The sequence below is a fragment of the Oncorhynchus kisutch genome, linkage group LG10 (assembly GCF_002021735.2).
Source record: "Oncorhynchus kisutch isolate 150728-3 linkage group LG10, Okis_V2, whole genome shotgun sequence".
NCBI lineage: Eukaryota > Metazoa > Chordata > Actinopteri > Salmoniformes > Salmonidae > Oncorhynchus > Oncorhynchus kisutch.
In genome coordinates this window covers 39,796,408-39,812,845 of record NC_034183.2, presented here as the reverse complement: position 1 = coordinate 39,812,845, position 16,438 = coordinate 39,796,408, and the positions used below count along the sequence as shown (strand labels likewise).

Sequence of the window (16,438 nt, the reverse complement as noted above, 5' to 3'; positions counted from 1 at the left end):
GTAATGAGTGCAATAAGTCCAAGTAACAGATTGGAAAATGTATATTATTTATATTTGAGTAGCATAAGATGAATTAATCAATGTACATGCAAAAACATAGATATTTAAACAGACATTTCTAAAAACCAACCTGCAATATAGCATGCTGGGAAATATGATAATGATGGGCATGGTTTTTGTTAAACTCTGGTTATTAACACCAACACTGGGGTTATTTTACACCACTGAGTGTTAATTGAACTCTTTACAGTGTTAATTAAACTCCTGAATCAAAACTGTAAATGTTACACTGGAAAGTGAACACTAGTCAACACTGACCAATTTGCTGTGTGCTATCAAAGGGACACATCTGCAGGCTTCCATACATTTCAAGAAACGTTTAAAATTCTGAAGATCTGTAGATGCCACGTCAAGAACCCCACACTTAACTCAAAGTTTTTTTTTATCGGGCAATAGTTCTTAAGAGCTGAGGAAGGACAATTTTTTTCAGTGTAGGGTACAGGGTAAGAAAGGAACTGAACCTTTCTCAGGCTCCCATGGGCCCCTGGCACAAGGTCCCCCAGCCCTCATATTCCACAGACTCTCTACCCTTGAAATGCTCTCATGGGCCCAGGGGGCAGCTGGCTAGGACTGGGTTACCCTCACCCACCTCTTTCCCACCCCATAGCCAGAATTAGAATTATTAATGACAGTTGTAGTGATGGAGGGAGAGATAGAAAGAGGGAAAGGCGGGGTTTGAGGGGTAGCCTCGTTAGCGCGTAAGGTGCTGCATGCTGAAAAGGAGGGCAGAGTTTGAGGAGTGCCCCAAGTGAAACCCGAACCACCACAAAATCAAGTGGCTACAAAATCAAGTGGCTGTGCAGAGAGAGAGAGAGAGAGAGAGAGTGTGTGTGTGTTTTGCACTCTCACAGCTAGCAGCCCACATTCCTTGGAGGTTAAATCATAACCAGGCATTGATATTTGGACTGCTAATAGGTTGTAGCAAAGTTACCAGCTTTTGACGATGCCTTGTTCGATTCAGCAGGGTTAAGTTGTTGTTCATTAATGGAACTCACTCACCTATGTGACATCAATAGGGCGGCAGCAATTCAGTTAAGAACAAATTCTTATTTACAAACACGAGGCCAATTGTGTGCCACACTATGGGACTTCCAATCACAGCTGGTTGTGAGACAGCCTGGAATTGAACCAGGGTCTGTGGTGACACCTCTAGCACTGAGATGCAGTGCCTTAGACCACTGAGCCACTCGGGAGCCCTACTTGGGAGCGTGTGTGTGTGCATCTCCACAGTCCCTCCTGTTTCCCATCCACCGTTGTTGAGCGAGTGAATGGCACTGGTGAACGAGAGATGGAGAAGGTTTATCTTGGTTACCCACATAAAAAAATACTATAGTATACTGTGGTTAAATCATGTAATATTCTCTGTAGTGCTTTTGTGGATTTTACTGTAGTATTCACTGTAGTGTTGCGGGCATGACTGTAATATACTGTTGTATTTACAGTTTACTACAGTGTAAATACTGTTGTAAAAAAGTACTTTGTATACTATAGTAGTTACTATAGTGTTTTATCATATTTGGCATAGCAGTGGGGACTTTCTCCTTGATGAAACCTACTGGACAAAACACTCAAAGAGCCAATTGTTCATAATCTGTAGATTGGTAGGACTGTGGGCTGAACAGCAGTTTTTTTTATAACCTATAGGAAACACAATATATATTCTATACTTGGCATGTAGGTTTTTCTCACTTATGGTTGGCACAAATTTGGATACTATAGTAATTACTGTAGTGTTTTTGCAGACATTAATGTAGTATTTACTGTAGTGTTTTCTGCTGACATTAATGTAGTATTTACTGAAGTGTTTTTGCGGACAATAATGTAGTATATACTGTAGTGTTTTTGCGGACATTAATGTAGTATTTACTGTAGTGTTTTCTGCTGACATTGCCGTAGTATTTACTGTAGTGTTTTTGCAGTCTGTAGCATATCATAGCATTTACTATTCTACAGTACACTGTACAGTTCTATAGTAAGCACTTAACATGATCACGTTATACTACAGTGTCCTGCAGTTTACTACAGAATTCTATAGTAAAATAATGTACTTCCCAATAGCCAGGTGTATGTGCCCCCACCTCCCAACATGTGGGACCTGGGTAATTAGCAGCGGAAATCTACCCTCAATTGATTGTTGCTATAGCGGGCCAGTGGCGCAATGGATAACGTGTCTGACTGCGGCTCAGAAGATTCTAGGTTTGACTCCTGGCTGGCTCGTTAAGAGTTGGCATTTTTTCCTGATTAATAAAGTTGAAGAGAGAAAGGACTGGAAGTGAAAGTGAGTGGGGAGTTTTTCCCGAAGAGCATGACCCAGTTTAGGGTGTCACAGCCTGAGGGACACGTCCGGTGTGAGTAGGGGAGAAATGTAGGGGTGTGTGCAAAGGGCCTGAACCCCCCTGTCCCCTTTATGACCTTCAGCCTCCCTCCACCCCTCTCTCCTCCCCTGCTTCCACCTCCTCCCTCTCTCCTCCCCTGCTTCTACCTCCTCCTCCCTCTCTCCTCCCCTGCTTCCACCTCCTCCCTCTCTCCTCCCCTGCTTCCACCTCCTCCTCCCTCTCTCCTCCCCTGCCTCCACCTCCTCCTCCCTCACTCCTCAGCCTGCCTCTCCCTTCTCCTCCTCCTCCCTCCTCACCCTGCCTCTCCCTCATCCTCCATCCCTCCTCTCCCTGCCTCTCCCGCATCCTCCCTCCCTCCCTCCTCACCCTGCCTCTCCCTCATCCTTCCTCCCTCCCTCCCTCCCTCCCTCCTCACCCTGCCTCCCCTCCTCCTCCATCCCTCCCCACCCTGCCTCTCCCTCATCCTTCCTCCCTCCCTCCCTCCCTCCTCACCCTGCCTCTTCCTCATCCTCCATCCCTCCTCACCCTGCCTCTCCCTCATCCTCCCTCCCTCCTCACCCTGCCTCCCCTCCTCCCTCCTCACCCTGCATCTCCCTCATCCTTCCTTCCCTCCCTCCTTCCTCACGCTGGTTCACAGGCTTGTTATGACCCTCAGCTCTCTCCCCCTCCTCACACTGCCTCCCCCTACTCAACCTACCTCACCGAGCTCCCCCCTCGTCAACCCTCATCACCCCTCAGTCCTGCTGGTCACGGGCCACCGCAGCTCAGAGCTAATGAGCTCAGTCAACCACCCCAGGGTCAGAACTAACCAATTAGAGCGCAGAACAGCCAACCTGGGCTGGGGTTGGGCCAATTAGAGCCCTGAGCCACAGCTGCACAGACGGAACATTCCACAGGCAGGTGGCAGGGATGTGTGGAGCACACCATGTCACGTTCATGACCGACTGAGGGGTGGGAGGGGTAGAGTGACTAGTGGGGAATAGGCGAGGGTTGCGGTTGTTTGTGCGCTCTCTCTCTCCCCACTCTCTCACACGCTCTCTCTTTCCCTCTCGCTCTCTCTGACACACCACATATCCCACCCTTTTCAGGGTAGTCTCCACGTCAGCTCTTTCTGATACTGTGGATATGTTTGAAGTGGTGGTTAGGTTCAGTGGGTGAAATATCTTGACCCAAAATAACCAGGCTTTTAGTATAGGTCTGTCTTAACTGAGCTTGTCTGGAAGCCTGTATTGGTTGGGTGGGGAAAAACCTTTCCGTAAAAGCAGGATCAAATGGTTCTGGTGCAACGTTATTGCAACTGTAGGTTGAATGCCAAAAGTTAATACTTTGAAATGCAATAAGATTTGGTGGTCTGATATTTTATTAAAGAATTGGGTTCGTGTACGGTGCAATAGAGCAATGTGATGAAGTGTAATATAAAACTAAAATGCAAAGACGTTAGTTTGAAGTTCAGCCAACTAAATGGAAGTCAGAATGAAAAAGTCCTGGTTATTAAGCCAGTCAAGCCGGGCCGGATTGAGCACTATGCTAAATGTCCTGTTTGGTTATTAAGCCTTAATCAAGCCGGGTCGGATTGAGCACTATGCTAAATGTCCTGTTTGGTTATTAAGCCTTATTTTGGCATCTTTTCATCTACATCTTGTAACTCGTGGTAAAGGCAGAACATTGCTGTTTGTACGTACTGTATCTCGACATAGCATGATGAGTTGTATCAATATGAATGCTGCACCCACGCATCCCACACATCTCTCCCAGGGAGAGGTGACTTATGGGTAACCACCAGGGAGGGCCTCAGACAGAGCCTGAGGATGAGCAGGAGAGGAATGTAACAGAGGGGGGAGAGGAGGGATATAATTAGAGAGTGAGAGAAAGGGAGAGAGAGAGAGTAAATAAAAATGGGATGGCAACATTTATCAGTCATTGGATCTTTGTTCGGGAGTGGAGGGAGGAGGGAGAGAGAGGGAACAAGGGAGGGCACCTCATCTGACAAATGATTAAACAGGGCAACGCATAGTTCACAAAGTCACATCACTAGAGAACCAACCGGATGAGTAAAGTATTAGAGAGAGAGAGAGATGGCGGGAGGGAGGACTGTTTGTGGACTATGTAGTTTTCCCAGACATCCCTGGTCCCCTCTAGCTGACCCTGTTTTATGGCTCTTTTATAGCCCATAGTGAGGGCTGCTCTCTGGGCTGTAGCCTGGAGCTCTTTCTACTGCAGTCTCTCTGGGCTACATCTCCCTGCTCTGGTATTCTCCTCTCACAAGCCTGAGCCTTAGGCAGCCCTGTATGGAAGGAGAAGTTGACCAAAGTCAGACTTAGAGTGTTCATTACATCAGACTTAGTGTTCATTATACTCTGGTTAACCACTGACTTAACACCATGACTCAGGAATTTCAATGTGCCACCTGACTCTACACAGGCTATTGTTGTCTGTGCTGTTGGTTGCGGTCAGGAGAGCTGACAACACTGTTGGATAGCAGAATGGGTCCCATCACCTCCTGAAGTAGATGATATGGTAACAGACTACAAGCAGAAATCGTTTATGGGCTTCTCCCATCAGAGAAAAATCACAATGCGAATGGTGTCTGAAGGAAGTGAACAGGACCAGTCACTGAGCAATCTGACATCTCATATTTGAAGCACAGGGCCAACAGCTGAATGTAGTCTAGACCAGACCCAGGGTTGTTTTTTATTTTGTTTATTTAACTAGGCAAGTCAGTTAAGAACAAATTCTTATTTGCATTGACAGCCAACCCCAGCCAAACCCGGACGACGCTGGGCCAATTGTGCACCACCCTATAGGACTCCCAATCACGTCCGGTTGTGATACAGCCTGGATTCAAACCAGGGTGTCTGTAGTGACGCCTCTAGCACTGAGATGCAGTGCCCAAGACCGCTTCGCCACTCGGGAGTCCAATGTTTGACATTGTTTGTGTGCGTGCGTGCGTGCGTGCGTACATGTGTGTGTATGTACAGTATGTATGTACGTACAGTACCAGTCAAAAGTTTGGACACACCTACTCATTCAAGGGTTTTTCTTTATTTTTACTATTTTCTACATTGTAGAAATATATTTGAGATTCCTCAAAGTAGCCACCCTTTGCTTTGATGACTGCTTTGCACATTCTATTCTACAATGTAGAAAATAAAGAAAACCCCTTGAATGAGTAGGTGTGTCCAAACTTTTGACTGGTACAGTATGTATGTATGTGTGTATGTATGAGTGTGTGTGTGTGTGTGTGTTAGAAAAATGTACATTTATCCTCGTAATTTATCAGGCTGAATAGCGAGAAAGAGAGAGTTCCCCCAGAGCACAGCAGCAGCACTGTAAGTTATTTATTTAGCACTGTCATCGTGCTATATAGCCACTGATCTGGGAGCAGTCCCAAGGGAGGATTAGCCAGACTGTGACCAGTCCTGGTGATACAGGCTGCAGAACAGCCATGGTTGAGGTCCCTGAAAGATTTGTAGCTAACATGGTACTTTATTTCTTTCGATGACCAAGACCCAGACCACTTGTAGAACATTGAAGTGATCACGGGCCCTCTTCATGGATTGTTCAACTGTAAATATACCACCTATATATAGGTTTCTCTCTCTCTTTCCCTCTATAGCAATACCTTCTCTCTCTCTCTCTCTCTCTCTCTCTCTCTCTCTCTCTCTCTCTCGCTGTCTCTCTCTCTCTCTCTCGCTGTCTCTCTCTCTCTCTCTCTCTCGCTGTCTCTCCCTCTCTCTCTCTCTCTCTCTCTCTCTCTCTCTCTCTCTCTCTCTCTCTCGCTGTCTCTCTCGCTGTCTCTCTCTCTCTCGCTGTCTCTCTCTCTCTCGCTGTCTCTCTCTCTCTCGCTGTCTCTCTCTCTCGCTGTCTTTCTCTCTCTCGTTGTCTTTCTCTCTCTCGCTGTCTCTCTCGCTGTCTCTCTCTCTCGTTCGCTGTCTCTCTCTCTCACTGTCTCGTTCTCTCTCGTGCTCTCTCTCTCTCTCTCGTTCTCTCGTGCTCTCTCTCTCTCGTGCTCTCTCTCTCTCTCATGTGCTCTCTCTCTCTCGTTCTCTCTCTCTCTCTCTCTCTCTCTCTCCCTCATACCTTTATCGGTGACTGCAGTGTACCTTTCGAAACAGGCCCTCTGGAAAATAATAAACATATAACCTGGGCTGAGGGTTAACTCACCAGAGGCCATACTAGTGGGAGTGTAGGACACAGAGGTCTTCTCAGCTCCACCATACAGCAGTAACCAACCGCAGAATTATGGGCCAATCAAATAAATAGGACTTTACACACCTCTCAGTAAGTAGTTGTCATTCAGCAGCGCTCCACTATGTGAAACACCTTTTGAGTCTTCTCCTCTCACACACCTCACCGGGTGGCAGGGCGGTAGGTGAGCATGTTTACACATTTTCATTCAAACGAAAATCTGCGATTGCTACATCAACCTTTTGACTTGTGAATGAGTGCTTTGTACCTATTGATTTTTGACGAAAACAACTTACGGGGGCCTCCCTAGCGGTGCAGTGCTAGAGGTTTTACTACAGACCTGGGTTCATTCCCAGACTGTGCCACAACTGGCTGTGGTTGCGAGTCCCATAAGACAGCGCACAATTGGCCAAGCGTCGTTAGGGGAGGGTTTGGCCGGGGGGCTTTACTTGGCTCATCTTGCCCTAGCGAGTCCTTGTAGCGTGCTGGGTGCCTGCAGGATGACCCCGGTCGCAAGTTGAACGGTGTTTCCTCCGACACATTGGTGCTTCCGGGTAAAGCGAGCAGCGTGTCCAGACGCTTGGCAGGGTTGTGTTTCAGAGGACGCATGGCTCTCGACCTTCCCCTCTCCCGAGTCCATAGGGGAGTTGCAGCGATGGGACAAGACTGTAACTATCAATTGGATATCAACAAAAAAGTGGTAGAAAGTACAACAACAACAAAAAGATGGTTGGGCAGAGAGGGGAAAATGAGAGAGACCCTACATTTGACTCCTGTAGTATCACATTTACTAGAATGTATACTGTTGAAGTCGGAAGTTTACATAGACTTAGGTTGGAGTCATTGATTTTCAACCACTCCACAAATTTCTTGTTAACAAACTATAATTTTGGCAAGTCGGTTAGGACATCTACATTTTCCAACAATTGTTTACAGACAGATTATTTCACTCATCACTTTCACTGTATCACAATTCCAGTGGGTCAGAAGTTTACATACACTAAGTTGACTGTGCCTTTAAACAGCTTGGGAAAATTCCTGAAGATAATCGCATGGCTTTACAAGCTTCTGATAGGCTAATTGACATCATTTGAGTCAATTGGAGTTGTACCTGTGGATGTATTTCAAGGCCTACCTTCAAACTCAGTGCCTCTTTGCTTGACATCATGGGAAAATCAAAATAAATCAGCCAACACCTCAGAAAGACAATTGTAGACCTCCACAAGTCTGGTTCATCCTTGGGAGCCATTTCCAAATGCCTGAAGGTACCACGTTCATCTGTAGAAACAATAGTACCGAAGTATAAACACCATGGGAACACGCAGCCGTCATACCGCTCAGGAAGGAGACGTGTTCTGTCTCCTAGAGATGAACGTACTTTGGTGCAAAAAGTGCAAATCAATCCCAGAACAACAGCAAAGGACCATGTGAAGATACTGGAGGAAACAGGTACAAAAGTATCTATATCCACAGTAAAAACGAGTCCTATATCGACATAACCTGAAAGGCCTCTTAGCAAAGAAGAAATCACTGCTCCAAAACTGCCATAAAAAAGCCAGACTACGGTTTGCAACTGCACATGGGGACAAAGATTGTACTTTTTGGAGAAATGTCCTCTGGTCTGATGAAACAAAAATATTGCTTTTTGGACATAATGACCATCGTTATGTTTGGAGGAAAAGGGGGGGGCTTGCAAGCCGAAGATCACCATCCCAACCGTGAACCACGGTTGTGGCAACATCATGTTGTGGGGGTGCATTGTTGCAGGAGTGGTGCACTTCACAAAATAGATGGCATCATGAGGTAGGAAAATTATGTGGAACTTCTTAAGACATCAGTCAGGAAGTTAAAGCTTGGTCCCAAATGGGTCTTCCTCATGGACAATGACCCCAGGCATACTTCCAAAGTTGTGGCAAAATGGCTTAACAAAGTCAAGGTATTGGAGTGGTCATCACAAAGTCCTGACCTCAATCCTATAGAAAATTTGTGGGCAGAACTGAAAAAGCATGTGCGAGCAAGGAGGCCTACAAACCTGACTCAATTACACCAGCTCTGTCAGGAGGAATGGGCCAAAATTCACTATATTGTGGGAAGCTTGTGGAAGGCTACCCGAAATGTTTGACCCAAGTTGAACAATTTAAAGGCAATGCTACCAAGTACTAATTGAGTGTATGTAAACTTCTGACCCAGTGGGAATGTGATCAAATAAATAAAAGCTCAAACTAATCATTCTCTCTACTATTATTCTGACATGTCACATTCTTAAATAAAGTGGTGATCCTAACTGACCTAAGACAGGGAAGTTTTACTATGATTAAAATTCAGGAATTGTAAAAAACTGAGTTTAAATGTATTTGGCTAAGGTGTATGTAAACTTCCGAACTCAACTTTAGATAAAGGGACTGAAGTGGACTGACAATAAGCATTGGCTGTAGACATTCTGGGTCCAAGTCTCTTTAAGGACCAGACTGCCCTGCGCCCTCCTCTCAGTCCGGTGGAAGTCTCCCTGGGAGCTGGAGCCAGGCTCGGTCTGTCGGCAGAACAGGACACGCCCCATGTTAAGCTTCTTCTAATGGGACTTTCCCTCCTTCCTCTCATCTCCCCACTAAACCCCTTCTGTCTCGTGCTCACTCATTTTATTCTCTCTCTCTCTCTCTCTCTCTCTCTCTCTCTCTCTCTCTCATCACACTGAACCGTGAACTGCTGCTGACCCTGTGCGCGCCTGTGATTAATGTCCCCTGGTCAACTTTTCATCTCGTTAAGAAACAAAGTTCCTAGTCGTCTTAGAGGGTGAAGGAAGGGGGAGAGGAGTCTGGGAAATGTGTAGTCAGGCCTCATGCCTGTTCAGGGTTTTCTGTGAGAACGAGAGAGGTACAGGATGGAGGGAGAGTAAAAGGCAAAGAGAACTAAAGTAGAGGTAGCTACTAGGATTAAGTAAAAGAGAAACAGGTCTGGTCTCTGTGTGGAACTGTATATGAAGGGGAGGAGACAAGTTCAATAAGGATTTTTAAGCCTTGAGACATTTAAGACATGGATTGTGTATGTGGGTCATTCCGAGGGTGAATGGGCAAGACAAAATATTGAAGTGCAACACTGCTGGGTTTTTCACGCTCAACTGTGTGACAGTGTGACAGTGTGAAACCAAGAATAATCCACCACCCAAAGGACATCTAGCCAATTTGACACAACCGCTAGAAACATTGGAGTCTGGGTCTCTCTATCTCTCTCTCTCTCGATATGTCTTAATGATGCCATCCCAGCTAGCACATTTTATTCCTTGGTAGTTGTGGAAATGTACGTTTTTGGTTTCCCGTTGGTTCTGGGAACGAAGCCATACAGTTCCTGACCGGTAAAACTGAACATTGTTTCTTAAAGTTCTCTGTTTTATTTGAGAACATTCCTAATGTCAAACCAGTTGGAGAACGTTCCTAAAACATGACCAAAATTTAAATGAAATGTAACCATGTTTGAACCCCCCCCCCCCCCCCCCCTGTAGATGAAGGTGAGGTCTGTTTAAAGTAATGAAATACCAAGGAAATTACTTTTTTTCACGTTCCCAAAATGTGCTGAGAATGTTCCAAAGCCAAGCAGCTGTTCTGCAACGTTCCCAGAAAGTTGTGGGAAGGTTGTATACAAAATAACCATAGGACAACCACGCTCTCATCAAGCTCTAAGAAACATATGGTTCTCCGAACGTTAAACGCTAGATGGGATTACGCAGGAGACCAATTGCTGTGATCCTGTCTTTGGATTGGCCTGTAAAAAAAAAGTCTATAAATCTACTGGTCTTGATCCCATAGCCCCAAACCTTCCCCAAGGCTACTGTTGAACTGAGCACCACTGCTCTGGTCTGGTTCTCTTGATGCTGATCTGGTAATAGGCTCTTGCGTCATGACCAGCTCTCAGACCCCGAGGCTTACTTTCACTGGTAGCACACACTTGTACTGTACACTGACTGTACAACACATTAGGAACACCTTCCGTGACATACTGACCAGGTGAATCCAGGTGACGTCCCCTGTTAAATCCACTTCAATCGGTGTAGATGAAGGGGAGGAGACAAGTTAAAGAAGGATTTTTTTTAAAGCCTTGAGACAATTGAGTTATTGATTGTGTATGTGTGTCATTCAGGGGGTGAATGGGCAAGGCAAAATATTGAAGTGCCTTTGAGTGTGTCAGGAACTGCAACACTGCTGGGTTTTTCACACTCAACAGTTTCCCGTGTGAATCGAGAATTATTGTTCACCACCCAAAGGACATCCAGCCAACTTGACACAACTGTGGGAAGCATTGGGGCGGCGGGTAGCCTAGTGGTTAGCGCGTTGGACTAGTATCCCGAGCTGACAAGGTAAAAATCTGTCGTTCTACCCCTGAACAAGGCAGTTAACCCACTGTTCCTAGGCTGTCATTGAAAATAAGATTTTGTTCTCAACTGACTTGCCTAGTTAAATAAAAAGGTAAAACAATTGTAGTCAACATGGGCCAGTAGCCCTGTGGAACGCTTACGACACCTTGTAGAGTCAATGCCCCATCAAATTAAGACTGTTCTGAGGGCAAAACGGGGTGCAGCTTAATATTAGGAACGGTTTCAAACACACACACACACAAACACACACACACACACACACAGACCCAGTTGGTATGGCTTGTGGTAAGCTGCCCTTTAGTGTTAATGCGTTTAGGGTTAAAGCATTGCAGGACACCTGTTGGCAAGACATCAGTGGGACGTTGGCATGCAGCATTGCACGCTTTGTGGGGATGGAATATCATTACACTTAGCACTGCTCCGGTTACTGCAAACTGAGAAGCACTCTGTTATTTTCTACCCCGCCTGCAGACTGAACTATCCATCAACTGGCCAATGAAAGGTACGTTCATACAGAGTGTTGAGAAGTAGATTCACTGCCTGTCTGCTGGCAGATTGGAGGATTTTGTAAATACAGTGATATATTGTTGCTGTCATGCCATATGCACCTCAGGGTCTTGCGCTCGCACACACACACACACACACACACACACACACACACACACACTGTCTTAACCTGCCTTTGAAGTCCTGCTCCAGCAGTAGTAATCACTGCTTCAGACGGTAGCCTTCTCGTGTATGCGCCGTGCGCGATTGGATGTGTTCTGATTTATTTGACTGCGCGTGTGGTCACTAATTCGCCACGAGTCGCTCATCCGTTCACATAGCTATCTGCCGTTCTGTTTGGGACGGAGTTAGAATTCCAAAGGCATCTCTGAAACCGACGGCGCGCGGCGCCATGCAGCCCCTCAAAATAAATGTAATCTCTCGCTTGAGTCCCCCAAGTTTCCTGGAGCAGGTTTCTCAAAAGCTTTGTAGTGCTAAGATAATCTTAAATGCATTGTGGGCAATGGATGCAAGGTGATCTTCATGCAACGGAATGTTCCGGATACGTTCCCCTGATCAGGTCATGTGTGTTCTCTACGCTCAACTAAAAGCAGTCATTCATCTTACTGAATGACTGTCTATTATGCTGACTTCTTGTCAGGCCGTCCAGACTCTCTCTGCTCACCACAGGGAAACAGGCCCGCCCAGACCCCTGGAGGCTAAATGCCCTTTGACCTCCTGACCTCTTGACCCTGGCTAACCACAAGTGGCCAACATCAGAGAGACAGGGGCGGTGACCCCACCTGGCCTGGCAGTATCGCCCTCTACCCTCCTCAGCCTCAACTGGCCCCTGGCTAGCCCTCCCATCCTTGTGATTTGCGAGCGCTGGGTCTGGCTGTGCAGGGATTCCAGAGTAGGCTGGGGGAGATGGAGGGAGAGATGTACAGATCCGAGCTGGAGGAGATGAGGGTGAGCAGAAGGGGCCACATCAAAGGCTACAGAGCACAGACACTTCTCTTTGTTGTTGAGAAGGAGCAGGACTGGGCGGACTGGGGTCCATATCCGCCCGTTGTCTCGTGGAATTTGGATCTCACGTTTTGCCGGTGATTGCACGCCTCAGCGAAGGTTCTGCATCTAGTGTAGCAGGCCTGTTCATCTCAGGTGTCGCTTCGGGCTGATTCTATCACCAAGGGGGGCGTATGGGGTGCTTGTGAAATCCGGAACTGCTTCCAAAGACCTTTCACCCCCACCCCCCATGTCTCTCAGCACTGAAGGATTATGGTCCAAGGCTGGGTTTCTCAAAAGCACCGTATCACTAAACTCCTCTTAATTCCATTGGAACTAAATGGACGAAAGATAATCTTAGTGATACGATAATTTTGGGAAACTCAGCCCAGATCAGGATACATTAAACCACTGTTACTTAAAATACAGCCTGGAAAAGATCTCCCTGAGCAAACTCATTCATCGCTCTCGTTCGCCCCTCTCTCTTTCCCTCCCTTTTCCCTCTTCTCCCCTTCACCTCTCTCTCCTCCGGCTCCCTCTTTCTTTTCCTTGTCGTGACCTGTTGTTAGCTTATCCAGACTAGCCCGCTTGGTTCAGCTGTGTGTTATAGAATCCAGACTCACCTCAGTTTAAACCTAAGCCAGCCTAGCGTAAATTGTTATCTATCTGACCTCGGTTCACCTGTGTTTAACCTAGAACAAATCTCCCTGTACATGCACTGAGGCAGGGAAAGGCCATAAACGCATCCCCTGCCTCATACGGAACATTTGGGGCTTCTGAAATGTGTGTCACTGTATTTCCGGCCCTGAGGTGCTGCCTACAGCAAGACGTTGTCTATGTCAGAGAGACATGTCCCTGCCTATTCCCTCTCATACACACTCTGTGTTGCGTCTCTCCTTTCCCTCTGGATGGATTTACAGCAGACTACATAAGACAACATGGAGAAGAGAGCTTGTAGTACAGTATCTGTGTCAGCTGCGTAGTTAGTTCCAAAGGGGAAGCAATGGAGTACCAATTAGCTGTTGCCGGGACAGAGAGTGAAAAACAAAGAGAGCGCCAAAGCCAGTGATTTAATATGGTGTCGACTCACCTTCCACTCTGACCACAACCTAGGTACATTCATCACAAAATCAGTCTGTTGTTAGTCTCTCGTGACTGAGACACCGTTCAAGTCTGGTTCTGCCTGAGGGTTCTTACCTGACTGTTAGTGTAGCCTAGCCGTGTGTGTGTCGTTTTGTTACAGTATGTGTATCTGTGTACGCTCATAGGGGCGTGAGAGGCTCCTCAGATATCTGGGAATGTGTTTTATAGTGTTGTTTGTTCTACAACCCTATTGGTTTACACAGCCCAAACTCCACTACAGCCATACTTGGCAGCTGATAACCCAGGCCAGGGTGTGTGTGGGAATCCCAGGCATGTTGTGTGTGTACGGAGAAGAGAGAAGGCATCCTTTTATGTGTGTGTGTGTGTGTGTGTGTATGAAGCAGCCCTGTTCCTCTAGGTCCTGATGGGCAGATAACACTGGTCTGCATAATAGCCGACTGTTTCTCTATGGGGAGGACTATGGGGAGGAAGGGAGGGGAGGGGTAAGATACTGGTACGAAGCACGCAGCAAACTGTCAGGTACACACTGGACAAAGCACACACCCCTGTGCGGAACAGAGCAGGTTTGTTCCCCCTCAAAAAGCACAAGAAAGAGGATTTTGAAAACCACCATCTCTAATTGTTCTGAAATCATTTCTGTTGTTCGAAACAGATAAGATGAGCATTCCTGCAACGTTATTTTGTTGAAATATAATATGATCTCTGAGAAATTAAGCTAATTGATTGCATTCAAATTGCCCAGAATACATTGCATACGATGAAGAAACAATACTCAAAGCCGCAGCTCCATACAACTTGCCAGACACAGAGAACTGATACTACTGTATACTTGTACTTGTTGTTGGTGTGGGATTGGCGTGGGGTGGTGGGGTATCCGTGGATGATTTTATAGTATGTGAATCGTGTCAATTAAAAGGGCCAAGAGGAACCATGATTCAGAGGTTAATCTCCTTGGGGGCACACACATAGCAACACATAGCTTGGTTCTGTCTCACACATGCTAATTGGTGGAGGGCACAGGAATCCCCTCTGGTCTCTGTCAGAGCTGGGCGCCACTCATCTGTCATTCTCACTAAGGAGAGGTCTGGATGTACTGTAGATAGAGGTATTGGCAAGTGATCTTCTTGCTATGGCTGTGATCGTATTATGTTTAGTCTGCTCTGTATTTGCATAGTAAGTTAGGCAGTTGATTGTTGGTTGTGTGACTTTTTGGAAAAGACCGGCAGCGTTGTTCCACACGTCATAACATACAGTAGTCCCCAGGTCTCGCGACGGAAAGAGTGATGACGCTACGCTATATTGCTACAAAATTCCCCCCCTGATAGAAAAAGCGGTTGACCTCTTCCCTCAGACACATTGAACCACATCGAAGTAACAGTAGGCTGGGGCATGGAAAGAGTCTGAGAGAGCCCCATCAGGCTCAATATCCAGCAGGCCATATAAGGAGGAAGATGACTCCGACATACCGGTCGGTTCCTCAATCCTCTGTTCCTTTATCCATATAGTATTAGGCTTGAGAACTCACGGTAGTGCTTATTTTGTCCCAGCCAATTGCATTTTTGATGAGTTTGCGCCCGCTATCAGCTGTTCGGTCACAATTCCTCAAGCGCCACATCGCAGAGGTCTGCGCTGGCTCTCCGCCGTGCGTCTTGAGTAGACCGGCGTGTGGTCGTCATCAATATGTCGTCTTTTCACCCTTGAGTGGTGACAAGCCATGCAGTTCTGCAGCGGTCGACTGAGACTCCAGCTATTGACTTACTTCATCCCTACTGCTTTCTCTCAGTACCAGTTGAATGGTTTCAGCCTGTACCGGATCTAACAGAGTAGCAGCCCTACTGTAGCCAGGTCCTTCCTCCTTTTAGCTTCAAATGATGGGGAGAAACAGACCCTCTAGCAATTAGGATGTAATTGATTGTACCTCAGGACTGCTTTCAAGAGCTCTGTGCCCTCTGCCCTGCTTCGCTGCTTGCAAACAGATGTTGAGGTAGTTACACACACACACACACACAGTACATAGATAGCCTACAGTGGTATGTATGGTAGCACTTTGTCTGGAGTAGCGAAGCAGTTAAGTGTTCTGGTTTGAAACTAAACAACGACGCACGCTTTAGTAAATAAAAGACACTCGTTTGCCGTTAGCAGCAACAGTCTGTTGACTCCAATTGTGTCTGTCAGCCTCAGTGTCAGTTGGGTCAGGCCTGGTGGCAGCTCTTACAGGAGGGTGGCCACAATTAGAGGACAGTCGGGTCCTCTTCATTAGGGTCAGTGCACAGGTCAACATACTTGCCCACTACAATTGCACAACAGTCTGCACTGTTAACGCCATGCGGTGACGTATCATTTCCATCACTTTTCATACATGTTGTGTTGCAGGTAATATCTATACTATCCTGTTCCCTTCTGGCTCATTCGGTGCTGTTTTATACTGCACATGTGTATCAATGTGTATCTCGGTGCTGTTGTGGCCTATATATGGAGGCAGTGCTGAGACCGGATAGGATACTGACACTGAGCCATTCCTCAGGCCCATGTCTCGACCTGTCTCAGAGGGTATGGTGATGGTAACTCTGATAACACACACACTTTCTCCAAGTGAAGTGTAGTCTCGGGGCCTGCCCTGCTGTGCCCTAGTCAGACTCATCCTTTATCCCTGTCTATCCACTGTCCTCTGTTGGAAATCCTTCAGACATCCAGGAAAGCCTTCCACTTATTTAGTCTTGCTGGTTTACAGTAATACATTAGGATGAACTAAGTAGGATTTAGGTATACACACTGTATATTTTTGTGCAAGAGTGGAGATAAAGGTTATGCCGCTCTTCTCCATGACCCTCTGTAGACTTTAAGGATTGCCCCTTGATAAGATATTGCACATTTCCCCCAAGTATGTATTTTT

General features: G+C 46.6%; 1 protein-coding gene and 1 non-coding gene across 2 annotated transcripts in view; both read left to right on the top strand.

The window, feature by feature from the left end:
• LOC109898134 (inactive tyrosine-protein kinase transmembrane receptor ROR1) overlaps positions 1 to 16,438 on the top strand; it is a 172,883-nt gene that overhangs the window by 51,504 nt on the left and 104,941 nt on the right. The window lies entirely within an intron of this gene.
• trnar-gcg (transfer RNA arginine (anticodon GCG)) lies at positions 2,205 to 2,277 on the top strand. Its single transcript has one exon. It is a non-coding gene; the product is annotated as a tRNA-Arg (tRNA).